The sequence below is a fragment of the Drosophila innubila genome, assembly GCF_004354385.1.
Source record: "Drosophila innubila isolate TH190305 chromosome 3L unlocalized genomic scaffold, UK_Dinn_1.0 0_D_3L, whole genome shotgun sequence".
In the NCBI taxonomy this organism is placed as follows: domain Eukaryota; kingdom Metazoa; phylum Arthropoda; class Insecta; order Diptera; family Drosophilidae; genus Drosophila; species Drosophila innubila.
This window is the reverse complement of record NW_022995376.1, coordinates 3,100,568-3,114,188: the sequence shown is the minus strand read 5'-3', so window position 1 is coordinate 3,114,188 and position 13,621 is coordinate 3,100,568. Positions and strand designations below refer to the sequence as shown.

Sequence of the window (13,621 nt, the reverse complement as noted above, 5' to 3'; positions counted from 1 at the left end):
ACACTTTAAAATTCAGATACAACTTTTATATAATAGATACTTTGGCATAAAAAAAGTAAACTTTCTTTATGAAATAATAATAAGATATTATGAATTGATTCAGATTTTTAGCCTAAGATACCTGTATCATCAAAGAGATATATATAGGAATTTATAAAATCCACGAATTGATTAGACTTTTCACTTCAGATATATTTTATATCTTTAAGATACTTTGACAAGGTAATCGCAATATTTGTATGTAACTTACCTGCTTATAAAAATATTAAATAATTTATATACGACTATATTACAATTAGAAACACACAGATGTTTTATTTAAGATACAATTTTAATTCGTGAGATACTTTTGTAAGGCAATCAAATTATTTGCTACTACTGCCGCATCATTTCAAAATGAACAAGCTGCTTAGATTCTTCCCTTGAGATACATTTTGTATCTTCAAGATACTTTTGGCAAGGGCATCAAACCTGCGTTTAATATGCCAAATATTTGCTCTTGCTGCTTTTGCTGGGGTTGCCAAAAAATCAAAAAAAAAAGAAATGTGTGCTGTTGGCTGTGCCACATTTGAGCCGAATTGACTTGTTGTCACGCCCCCAGAACTGACGTCGGCAGCGGCAGCGACGTCGACAGCGACGTCAGCGTTCAGCCGCCCGTTGGCAGCGACATGCAAATTTATGAAAGCCGCTTTTGCCTGTGTTTCTTATTATTACTTTTTATTATATCTGCTGTTTTTTTGTTTTTGCTTGCTCGTATATTAATTTTTGTGGCTGTTGTTGTTGTTGCCTTTGGCGGCGGTGCTTGGACACGCCACAAGATCTCAACTGAACTGAGCTGAACTGAACTGGAGCTTGTTTTCGTGTGTTGTTAATAATTCGCTCGCATTACGCGCGATCTTGGGGAAGATGTCGTCTTAATGACTTCATTAATATTGAGTAAAACACAGCGAAGCACGTTGAGGATGTTGTTCATGTTGTTGCTGTTGTTTTTGCTGTTGTCGTTGTTGTTGTTGTTGCACACAAAGTGCTAAAAGAGGATGCAACAAAGTGAATTGTGTGGCGGCAACGAATTCGCGCTCAATTGCCAAAACGAAGCATTTGCTTCACTTGCAACTTTGCCTCCTTCTGTCAGTTGGCTTTTTTTTTACCTAGTTAGCCCAGTATTCAAATGGTACAAAGAGTTATAGACCTATGAGAATCTCTATATATATTTATGCATGCATTTTTTAAAACAAATTGTATGTCTCTTTTAATTATTTTATTTATTTTATTTAAGGTGGCTACTTTTTCTTTTTTATTTATTTTATTTTATCATTTATTTTATTTGAGTTGCTACTTTTTCTTTTTTATTTATTTTATTTTATTATTTATTCTTTTATTTTAAAGTTGCTACTTTTTTTAAATTCATTTTATTTTATTATATATTTTATGTGAAGTTGCTACTTTTTCTTTTTTATTTATTTTATTTTATTAAATTTTTTATTTAATTATTATATTAATTTTTTGTAATCTATGTATTTTATTTACCTTTTTTACTAACATCGAATAAAACCAGTAGACGGAGAAATTCTATTTTAAATTAAAATATAATAAGATTCAGTAAATTTTGCCAGTAGACATAGAAATTTTTTTTTAAAATTAAAATATATTGAGATTCAGTAAATTTAGCATATAAATTGAAATACATGCAATAATATTTTTTTTAAATTCTAATTTAATTTGTAATTTAATCCAGGTTTGATTTTCCTTCGTAAATAAATATGTAAAACAGCTCATTGAAAAGGTACAAATTTAATCCAAGTCTGGAAATATTCAAAACACAAAGTTTGTCTGCAAATATTGTAAATATTTTGAAAAATAAGTAAACAATTTAAATATTATCTAATTGCGTTTAAAAATATAGAGGTATTATATTTTTTTTTGGAATCTGATAGAACAGGACAAAGTTTCTCTACTTTTAAAATTTTACTTCTTTCTATTCTTTATTTAATTTGTTTATTTTCGTACGTATTTGATTGATTTTCAAATTTATTCAACGAATTTTTGAAGCCGTTTATTTTCATATTGTTGTTTATTTTCATACTTATATTTATTGATTTTCAAATTTATTCAACGAATTTTTGAAGCCGAATATAATCTTGAAAATATATAAATTTATTTTTAATATTTATTTCATTTATAATGATTAAATTGAACGAATGCAAAGATACATTTACTGGGCATTTTAAAGTCGAGCACTTCACTTTTATCATTCTGACTCGTTCTAGATGTTGCCTAACAAAAGTTGTTGTTGTTGTTGTTGCTCTTGTTGTTGTTGTTTCCGCTGTGAATGCGTCTAAAGCACACACTTTTATGAGCATAGCAAATCCTACGAGTACCTGTATCTGCAACTCCATCTCCATCTTTGTATATGTATCTGTATCTTGAACTGCAACTGCATCAGCTAGTTGTCGTAATAAAAATTAATTTCAAAGCTAAACGGTTAATTTGATAAAAATGCATTAGGCAAGGAAGTGGCTCTTTCAAATTATACACGTAGTCATGGCTAATGATGAGAAAAGCCAGCAAATGCCTATTTTATATTAATTACATTAATTAAAGATTTCAATCTGATAAACGCACAGCATGTAACAAAAGCAACATTGCGATAAAAAATTGCACTCAAATTAAAAAGATACTTTAAAAGCTTCTACTCGCTGTTGTATGAAGTACTTGCTACCAACAAAAGTGAGAGAAAGTGGGCGTTACCTGTACTGTGAATACAGCTAAAGAATGTCTGCGGACCAACTAACTGCTAACTGCCTGGCTTAAGAATTTGTAATTAATTCTATTATCCGACTACTTTATCATGTAGTCTGTAGCTCAGTCTTAACTTAAAGATTCATTTGGCACTTAGCGCAATTAAACTTGCATAAAATTCGTATATAAATGAAAAATTAAATACAATATTAAAGTTAACAGTTTTTTGAAATAAAAAAAACGTTTGTATTTAAATAGAGAATGGTTGAATTTATTAACTAATAAAAAAGTAATACACTTCGGTGGTAAATAAAAATTTTAACATTGTGAAAATGTTAGGTGAATTAAATTATTTTCTGTAAACTTAAAGCAGTCAACAACATCTGTCTATTTTTATTATAATCATTAATTTTGAAGCCATTTTTCCTAACTTTTTTTTAAATTTTTACTTGATAATAAATGCTTGATTTAAATAAATAAAATAATTATTTTCCTCATGTATTATAATAATTATTTAAAATATTTTTTTGTTTTACTTAAGTCTAAATAATAAATCATTTTAACATTTTAATAATACAATATTTTATAATTTAATTTTAATGTAGGAACATTTTTCCTGACTATAACTTGATTATTTACATTACTTTAGAATTATTCCCCTTTCAATCTTAAAATATATTTTTTATTAACACTCGGACAAAGCCGGACAATACTGCTTACCATCAGCTAGTTTAGTCTGCTTAGAAAACCTCAACAATTAGCATATGCTATAATTAGAATTTTCTCAACTCTCGTCTCTTTTTCACAGTCTAATTACATTGATTATAATGCTGCTGGAATAAAGTGAAAATGTTACTCCCTCTGTAAAAGTATGCTTACTTGGTAAGTCACTTTCTCAGCACTAAAGAAGAACCCATAAAGTTGGCCCAGTTCTAGGCGCTTATCTCAAGTCAAACAACGATTATTAGAGCAGAGCTTGAGTCTAGGAACTGTCAATGTAGGTTGTACGCAACGCCCCCAAAAAAACTAGGTGGCAACAGTGGTAGAGGGGAGTGGCATTTGAGCGTTAAATACAGACTGCAATTTCTATAAATCAGGCATATTTCTCAACACCTTTTTTTTTTTTGTTGCAAACTGAAGCTGAAGTTAAATTCGAGTTGTTATTTTGCAGTGTTTCAACCGCTCATTAAAAACCATTAAGCAGAATATTCAGCTGTGAAAAATTATGGCGTAAATGATACCCCCTCAAGACAATAAACGAGCGACCCAGAGGTGGAAAATAGAGGTTTGGAGGGGGAAAATATGAAGCTGTTTTAGAGGCCTCGAGTTGAGCTCGCAAATTTCAGTTGAAACGCGTTTGGAAGTTAACTCGGTTTCTGTGTCATTTTCTTGTCTGCAAGTCGCGTTAAGCGTCAAATAAATTTTCGTCTACAGTAAAACAACAGCGAAATGGAAAACAACAACAAACACAAACAACAACCAGCACTACAGAAAAAATAAGTTTGAAACTATTCCCATTGGGCTGTTGTGTATTTTTAGACCCCGTACTTAAAAAAAGTACAGGGGTCTATTGGGTTTGTTTTAACGAATATGTGCGTAACAGGCAGAAGGAGACGTGGCATACCCTATAAAGTATATATATTCTTGATCAGCATCAACAGCCGAGTCGAAATAGCAATTTCTGTCTGTCTGTCTGTCTGTCTGTCTGTCTGTCTGTCTGTCTGTCTGTCTGTCCGTCTGTCTAGATCTCAGAGACTACAGGAGATAGAGATACCAAACTTGGTATGCAGTTTCCTCTATATTGCAAGCAGATCAAGTTTGTTTCAAAACACGGCCACGCCCCCTTTATCGCCCACAAATCGAAAAATAAAAATTTCATATCCAAATTATAAGAACAATTTAAAAGCTAGTGACACCAAATTTGGTGTGTAGATTTTTCTATCTTTCAGTCAGGTCAAGTTTGCTTCTTTTTTGAATCGGACCACTATATCATATAGCGCCCATAGGAACAATCGGTCAAAAATCAAGTTTTAGTATGAGAAACTTTTTTGTTTTATGAGATATCTAAAGCAAACTGATACAATAAGCATATGACTTGGTTTTATATATCCTGACCAAAGTTGGTTCAAATCGGATCACTATATCATATAGCGCCCATAGGAACAATCGGGCGAAAATCAAGTCTTAGTATAAAAATCTTTTATGTTTTATGAGACATTGTAACCAATATGATAAAATATGCATTTAAGTTAACTAAATATTTTTTAATTTTTTCGATTATTAGTTTTGACATAGTAAGTACGGGGTCTCCGACAGTTGAGTATGCTCGACTGTAGCACCGGCCGACTAGTTTTTCAGTTATTTTTATTTTTGCAACGCGCATTTGCAACAATTTGTTATTGGCCATTTAAGCCATTTGTTGTTCTGGTTGTTGTTGTTATTGTTGTTGTCTGTTAGCTGGTGTTACCTGGTGTTGGCCATTGCCCGTTGGCGCAACAGAAATCTGTTGAGTGTTAATGACATTTTTATGTTTTAACGCTTGAAAAGCTGCACCACCAGAAATCAGTGGTTTGGCCAAAATGGGAATGGAAATGGAAATGGGAAAAAGCCAAGTCCAATTGAAAGACTGCTCCAGCTTTTTTTTTGGCCACACTTTCTGGCCATGCTCCGTTGTTTTTTTATTTCTGGTCTGTTGTTCTGGCATTTGAAATGTTGCAAATGTGTGGCAAGTTCAGTTTGAGTTATTGACTGCTACGCTTGTGTGGCATGTGGCATGTGGCATGTTAGCAAATGGAGTGTGTGGCAACAAAGAAATGACGGCAGGTGACGGTGAAAGGTGAGGCCAAAAGGTTTATTAACTTCTTTTCAACAACTGAAGGTCGACAAATTAAAAAGACTTTCTGAAAAGAATTCCATTCTAAAGAGTTGTCAAAGCAGTTTTTAAAAGAAAATATTTGGGAAATATTATATGAATTAAATAACTATTAAAATTAAGTTTAAAAAAAAATAAATAATACATAAAAGTAATTAAAAAGTTTTTTTATATAAATATAAATAAAAAAATAAAATTAATATAAAAAAATTAAAAATTTTGGAATTAAAGTGAAGAAAAAGTCAATAATAACTTAAATAATAATATTAAGTTTAAAAAAAATAAATAATATAAAAAAATAATTAAATAGTTTTATTGAATAAATAAAAAAAAATAAATAAAATAAATATAAAAAACTAAAAATATTTGAATAAATAAATTAGTAAATAAAATTAAAAATAAAATAATACATCAAACTAATTTAGTATTAGCAAATATTTGTAAATAAAATTCAAACTAAATATGAGCAAAGAAAGAGAGAAAGCAAAGAACTTAAGCTTCTACCATGATTTCTCTTGCTGTCTCTCTCTCTCTCTCTCTCTCTCTCTCTGTCTCTCTCTCTCCCACACATTTGCCTGCTCGCTCTCGCTTAAATTGAATTCAGCGCTCAACTTGTGTCAACATTAATTAAATTTCTGCGCACATTTGCGAAACTTTTGAGCAGCTAATTGGATTTTGCTTGCAACCAAAACAACAACAACAACAACCACAACAACGGCAACAACAACAACAACTAAAGCAAATTCGCGTGCAACCGCGCACTAATAACCACCAAGACAAAACCAATTGGAGGACAACGGATTAAAAAAAATAAATGTGCAAAAAAAAAAATATAACACAAATAAAAGAAAATAAAATAAATAATCCGCGGCAAGTTTCCTGCAGCAAAAGCTCCTTTTTGGCCTGGTCCTGGTTGCCGCCGCGTTGTGGCAAGTTGTTCAAGCGCAAAAGAAGAGGAAGACAGAGGAAATGCTCCTATTAAATGTATTTCATTTGCACGGTTGTGTGTACACTCAGAGAAAAATATTACACTTGTTTTAGAAAAACACCTTTGATTTCAAATCGCCATAGTTGTTGGAAAAATGTCTAGCAATCAGAAATTTTGTTCTTAAGTATGGAAAAAATTACCCAAAAAAATGTTTTTTAAGTAGTATCATTTCTAAAATATGGATAGGGTGCTTTTTTTCTGAAAAAAAAAATGGGTTGATTTTACTGATTAAAACATTTTTTTCCGATTATTTTCGTATTTTTAAAATTTATTGTAGTGTAACATAGAATTAAAAGTTTTGAGATATAGATTTATTTATCTCATGTTTTAAGAAAAAATTTCTGTAATTTAGAAATAGTGTTTCGGTTGTTATGGGTCCTATTTTTTTAGAAAAATAATATTACAATTCTGAAAAGATTTGCCACATATTTTAGAAATGTATTTTCTATTATAAATGGCAAATCACTCTAAAGAACAATTTAAATTCAATTTTTGTCATTTTAGGGTTAAAAAGAATACATTATTTTCTGAGTGTACCGGTGTATGCGTGTGTGTGTGTGTGTGTGTCTGGTTGTGCCTTTTGTTTCAAGCTTCACTGCTGCTGAAATTTTTGCAAATGTTTTTCTTTAGCCATTTCGTTGGCGGCTGCCATTTTAATGATTTACGTCATTTAAACGAATTTCATTTCGGGGCAGGTGGCCAAAAAAAAAAAAATACAAAAAACAAGGGGCATGCAACGTGTGGCACGTCAGAACAACTGTTTGACTTTCAACTTTCAACTGTGCCTTGTTGACTTGTTGTTGGCTTCAAGTGCGTGTGGTGGGTGGCCAAAATGAGTTACCCTTGCCACTTTTTGGTCTTGGCCAAGTGCAACGACTTCTCGTGCACTTCCTGTGTGACTGCACTTCCTGGCCAAAAAACGCAGTGCAACTTGGCCTAAACTAATACCGCTTAACTGGCAAGCCAGCCAAATGCTAAGCGTTAATTATGGCAAACTTTTCCGCTAAAGCGTTTCCCATCAGACACACACACAAAAGCAGCCAGCTACTGAGCCTTGCCTCATGCTGCATGCACCTTGCAGCATGCATGTCGCCATATATTAACAAAGGATGCAGTTTCTCCAACTCAATCTCCATCTCCATCTCCAGCTTCTTCATCTGCATCTCAGTCTCCAACTCATTCTCAGTCTACACTCTTTATGTTTTTTTTTTTCACTCACATTTTTGTCGTTTTTTTTTTTTTTTGCTGTTTTTTGTTGGTTTTTCGCAGACTTCAGTCAATGCACTCTCTATGACGACGTCGTCTGACTGCACAAAATGAAAAAGTTTTCGAAATAAATACTGAAATCCAAGGCCCAAAAGGAAAAACTTGAAACAAACAAACAGTACACAAAAAAAAAAAACACACACACACACAAAACTGCATAGGCATTTCTCTTAAAAAAAAGATCGACTAGCGCGTACCCTTGGTAATCTTTGTTATACCTACAAATTCTAGAAATCCTTTGATATGTTAATGGGTGAGAAATATTGAATAGAAAACAGAAGCTGAAAATTTTCTGCTTTTTGTGAATTAAATTTGCATTATTTGTATATTTATTTTTAATATTTCGGGACTACAATCTAATTTGTCTGACTCTTGCCTTTTTAATAATTCTATTTTATTATAACTGAGAGCGATTAACATGTTATTTTTATAAGTAAATATTTTTTAACAAATTGATTTGATTGACAAAATTTAAATCTTAAAGTACAAATCTGAAAAAAAAATTATGGTTAAAAAATTTTAAGTCAGTAACTATTTACTTGATTTATTCAAAAGATTATTCAAATAAACTAATATTAAAAATAAAAAATATAAATAAAAAGAAATATTTTTATATAATAACAATAAAAACATATTAAGTTTTCAAGAAAAAATTAAGAAATAAAACGTTAGAATAAACCAATTTTAAATTTGTTAAATGTATAATTGTAAATAGTTCATTATTTTATTTATGTAAATTGTTTCTTTAAATTTGAAGTAAAGTTAGTAAATATTATATTTTGAAAGACAAAAGTTACAACAGATTTCAAAAAAATTTCTAAAGGCCCGCTTTTTCAATGTCTATTGAGGGGTTTGAGAAATCTGAGTTATTTTGAAGTAAAATGTATACAAATTAATGTCAAATTTGTAAAATATCACTTTAAGAAAATTTAAGGAGTGACTGAAAAACCGGCGCTAAATAAAACACAAAGGTTTAAATTTTGAAATAAATATTCAAAAATAAAGTATTTTAAATATAAATTATAAGATAATTGTCTACACAGTCAGACAACTTTTTTATATTTAAATTTGTAGGGTATACAAACAGCAGTTCACCCTTACAACAAAAAAAAAAAAAAATAATACAAAAAAAAAAACAAACAAACTCGTTGCATTTTAGTAAAACGCAAAAAAAAAAAACAAGATTATTATTAACGCCTGTTGGGTATGCCACAGGACGAAGTCTGCGCTGAGTCGCGTTGGTTGCAACTTCGTCTGCTGCAACAACTCTAGTTGCAGGCTGCAACTCTGGCTACTGTGCAAACACACACACACACACACACACTTTTCGTCATGTTGTTGCTGCATGTTTTTTTGTTGTTTTCTTTATTTTTTTTTTTTTTGGTGCATTTGCCTGCAGCAAAGCTTTGGTTGCAAAATGCATCTGGGCAAAAAACAAGAACAACAACAGAGGCAAACATGTCGCCTAGCTTTAGGGGGAGTAGGCGTAGCTGCATGACTGGCAGACAGCCTATACCCCACTCTCTCTCTCTCTCACTCTCTCTCTCCCTCGCTCTCTACACTTAAAAAAAAAGACCAAACTCTAAAATCAAGTACATTCATCTTAAATATGTTGTTCTTCAAATAAAAACATTTTAAGTCTAAAATATTAATTTTTAGAATATTCAGCTAAGAAATCAAAGTTCTTAATGCAAGAATAAATATCTTTAATTATTCGGAAAATATAAATAAGTAGTTTTTCCTTTGAAACAAATGGTGGCTCCGTTGATCTCTGGTTAGAAAAACCGCTTCTGTTGTGAAGAGCAGTAGACGGCGGTTCGAATCCTACTCGTAACAAACTAAAATAACATTTATAAAATTACAAAGTCAAAATAAAATCTATACAACTTGAAATTTAAAAAAAAAAAAAATTATAAATTTTAAAATCGTTTTTAATTTTTGAATTTTTTTACTTTAATTTCAAAATTTTTTTTTTTTTTTAATTTAGTGCTTGGTCTTGCTTGAAATGTTCTTAAAAACCAAGTTGTGTTTTCTTAATTTAAGAATTTTATGCCCTCCACGCATTTTTTAGAACAAAATTCTTAGTTTTGAGACCAAAAATCTTGATCATAGAACATTTTTTTTTATCAGTGTAGTCATTAAGCGCTGTTGCACTTGAGGCAGGCAGGTCGGATTTGGGGCTGCATCCTGAGCAGGCTCGTCAGTCTCAGGCAGTTGCAAATTACGCTCTCAGACTCAATTGTCTTGCGCCTGCGAGACTTGTAGGCCTCCAAAAACAACAACAATAACAACAACATGGAGAACAACAACAACAACTACAACAACAACAATAGCTGCATTTAACGCAATCTTTTGGCTAGACAGACACTGCCACAGACGGTCACACAGAGTTGGACTCCAACTCCAACTCCTTCCCCTTCTGCAACCTTCTCCAATTGGTCTTGCAGACGTTCCCTTGAGTTGGAGGCGTGGCATTTGGGTTTTGTGGCAAAGGGAAAAAGCGTCGCGTCATCGTCGCGACATGCACTTCACAAATTTTTTTTGTTATATACATGTTCATTAGAATGTGTTGCTGATGATGATGCTTCAACGCCCTGAAGCATGCAACACATTTCGAGTGCTTGATTTTTTAAATATATTTGCAGCATTTTTCGAATTATTTTTGGTACAGTTGTGCATTTGCATAACTCAAATTGAACAATCAACGGCTACTAAATTTAAAATGAATATCAACAAAAAATGTTACTATTAAAATCGCTTAAAATAGTAAATTTAATTACAAGCGTTTTATTTGCACAAATGATATTAAAATTCATTCTCAATTCTCTTTCATTACAGAACTCGTTCATTTATTTATGAGGTATGTAAAAAAATTGCTATTTGCATATGCTACAGTGGAACTTCGCTTTGAAGAATGTATGTGAAATTAAAAAAATTATTAAGATATTGAATATTTGTTTACATATATTTTATATTCTTTTTTATATCATTTTCTACATTACTTAAATATTATTCAGAATTTTATATATTCTGGATAAGGCTCTGCTAAGTTCCAATTAAAATTATACCAGATGCGCACAGTGGTCTAAATACATACTTGACTGGGCATGACTTTTATTTATTCTATGCAAGAAACTTTTTATACATTTTTTCTGAGAAAAAAAGAAAGCGTATGGGATAAAATAAATTTAAAATAAAGGCTGTTTCAAAATTTATATGGCAGCGTTTTAACATATAGATCCTAGATTACAACTTAAAACAATCGCTTGAAAAATACATTTTTGTAGACGCAATTTAAAAGATTTCTATAAAAAAAAGCTTCAAGCTTCCATACCTTCAGTTTTATAATTATTATATTTTCAAGTGCTTTATAGAATTGTGCCACTGTACATTTGATGTAGAACCAAAAATTAAAAGCTCTTTCAAAGCGCAAATCAGCTTACGTTTTATGCCCAGTCAAAAAAACAGAAAAATCAACCTGCAAATGGTTAAAAGGGAAATAAAGTCGAAAAAAAACACGAAATAAAATCATAAATGAATCTATTATGACAAGTGCGTGGGTCGAACACAACCAGGGGCCAAAAGCTCAAATAAAATATGTGTGTGGTGTAAAAAAGCGGGTTCGGGAACCCATCACCAAACAACATGTCAAACGGCAGCCACAAAAGACGAAACGATCAAAAAAAAAAAAAAAAAAAAAAAATAGTTAACAACGGACCAAAAAAAATAAATAAATAAAAAATACAGTCGTATGCTAAAGGGTCGGTAGTTAAAAGTATACAATGGTTAAAGCCGAAAACGGCAGCTGTATGTCTTATTAGAGACATAACGTGGCTTTGATTGACAACTATGTTGAAATATCAAATTATAATTTCATAAATAGAAGAAAATAAAAGTTAATCGGCTTTATAATAAGGTAATTGCCGTAGCTATTAGGCCTGGGCGTGGATTGTCGAAGAAAATAGAGGCCGACAGATCTTTGGCTTAGATTGAAGGTCAATGACAACACGTACTTAATTGATTATTAACCAACAATGTGTATAGACCAAGCCTCCGATTCATTTGTATCTGCAGTTTCAGAGTATCTGGTATCTGAAATAATTAAGCGCTGATTGAGAAAACATGTTTTAATTTCATGCTTATGATATCGTATTAGAAGCGGAATTTTAATTGCCACTAACTTAGCCTAGCCTTGCCACCTTGCCACCTTGCCACTTTGCCACCAGCACATGAACTAGAAAACAACTGAAAACTGCATTTGCTGCCACAAGACATATGTGTACAGTTATTGTTATTGGTGCGCCTTTTGAAGGTGCCACACTCCACACTCATAACATAAGTAATGCAACCACATTTGCTGCCTTGCGCCTTCGAGGCAAACAATTTTCACACCAATCCAATATAATATCATATTTTCCCAGTTTCTGTAGCTTTACCCATTGAGCATGTGTGGAAAAAAGTTTTATAACTTTGTGTAAAAGTATGCAACAGGCAGAAATGGATTAATAATGTCTGTCTTTATTTCAATATTCAATGTAAGAGACTTTAAGAACTAAGCACAATTAGGTATTAAAGACACAAGATATAAATCTGAAATTTTGTACAGCTACAATTTAAAATACTTTTTATCTTGTGTGAAAATTTCAATACAATCGAATAATAAACATAAAAGTTATGCGAAAAAATAGAGAAGCGTCAAGAATTCTTAAAAATTTTTTTTTCCAAATTAGGTTTACAAAATATTTTTTTTCTTTGTGGTTGAGTGTCGAAACTATTTAAATACTATGGCATACTTAAAATAACTATAAAAATCAGATAGCAAAGATTTCAATCTTTTTAGTTAAAATCACATTCCATTGTGATTAAGTAAGATAGTTTCAACTGTCTTGTAAATCATAAATCTTAACACTGTGCGAGCTGCGAGAGCTGAGAGTTATAATTAATGTTCTCGCAGACAGAATTCAATAATTAACTGTCTCTTTTAGGCGGCAAGTTTCTCAAATTTGTACATCGATAATTAATTGATTTTTTATTCAAATGATAGCGATTCGTATAATTTTATATTTGTTTAGATAAGATGTATATTAATTGAGTAGCCTAGAGATTTGTTTATAATCGCAGTTGCTGCTCAAGGCGGCATAGAATTTATTGTAATCTTGAGATTGGAAATCTTTTGAAAAACCTAGAAACATATAAGTAAGAAATAAAAATTAAGTATGATTCATTTATTTAAAATACGCTTTAGTAGCAGTGTGTATTTTTCATATAGCTTTTAAAATAACTACTAACAATAATAAAAAGTTGTAAAATTTGAAAATTTTTAGAATTCTTAAAGAAAAATGTATGTGGTAAATTAAATGAAGTCTAATTTTTTATACCTCTCTTAATCTTAGTCTTAATATTGGAAATTTTCTAAAATTTCTTCAAAGATTTAAGGAAGAAAATTGAATTAATAAGGACCGGTTTTTCTTAAGCTTTATCAAAGAGATATTTTCATTTCATTTGACCTTCATTTTGTAGCTTCTTAACTAGATATTGAAAATTCGGCCCTAAGCCTTTAATAAACCTATTAAGTATGTATTTCTTTTATAGGGTATTCAGATGTTATTTCAACAGTCCTCCCTCTTTGTCTGAAAATTTCTTGCAATTCCTATTTATAATATTGAGATTGGCAATCTTTTAAAATTCTTTGTAATTTTTTTAAATTGGATTTTGAATACTCTTTAGCTGATGTATTAGTTATATATTTCTTTTAT

The 13,621-nt window shown here is 31.0% G+C and overlaps 1 protein-coding gene across 1 annotated transcript in view; it reads left to right on the top strand.

The window, feature by feature from the left end:
• Positions 1-13,621, top strand: part of LOC117788611 — a 74,123-nt gene that overhangs the window by 4,161 nt on the left and 56,341 nt on the right. The window contains exon 2 of the mRNA XM_034627419.1: positions 10,704-10,725. The gene's annotated coding sequence lies outside the window, so the exon portion shown is untranslated. The remainder of the gene's footprint in view (positions 1-10,703; positions 10,726-13,621) is intronic.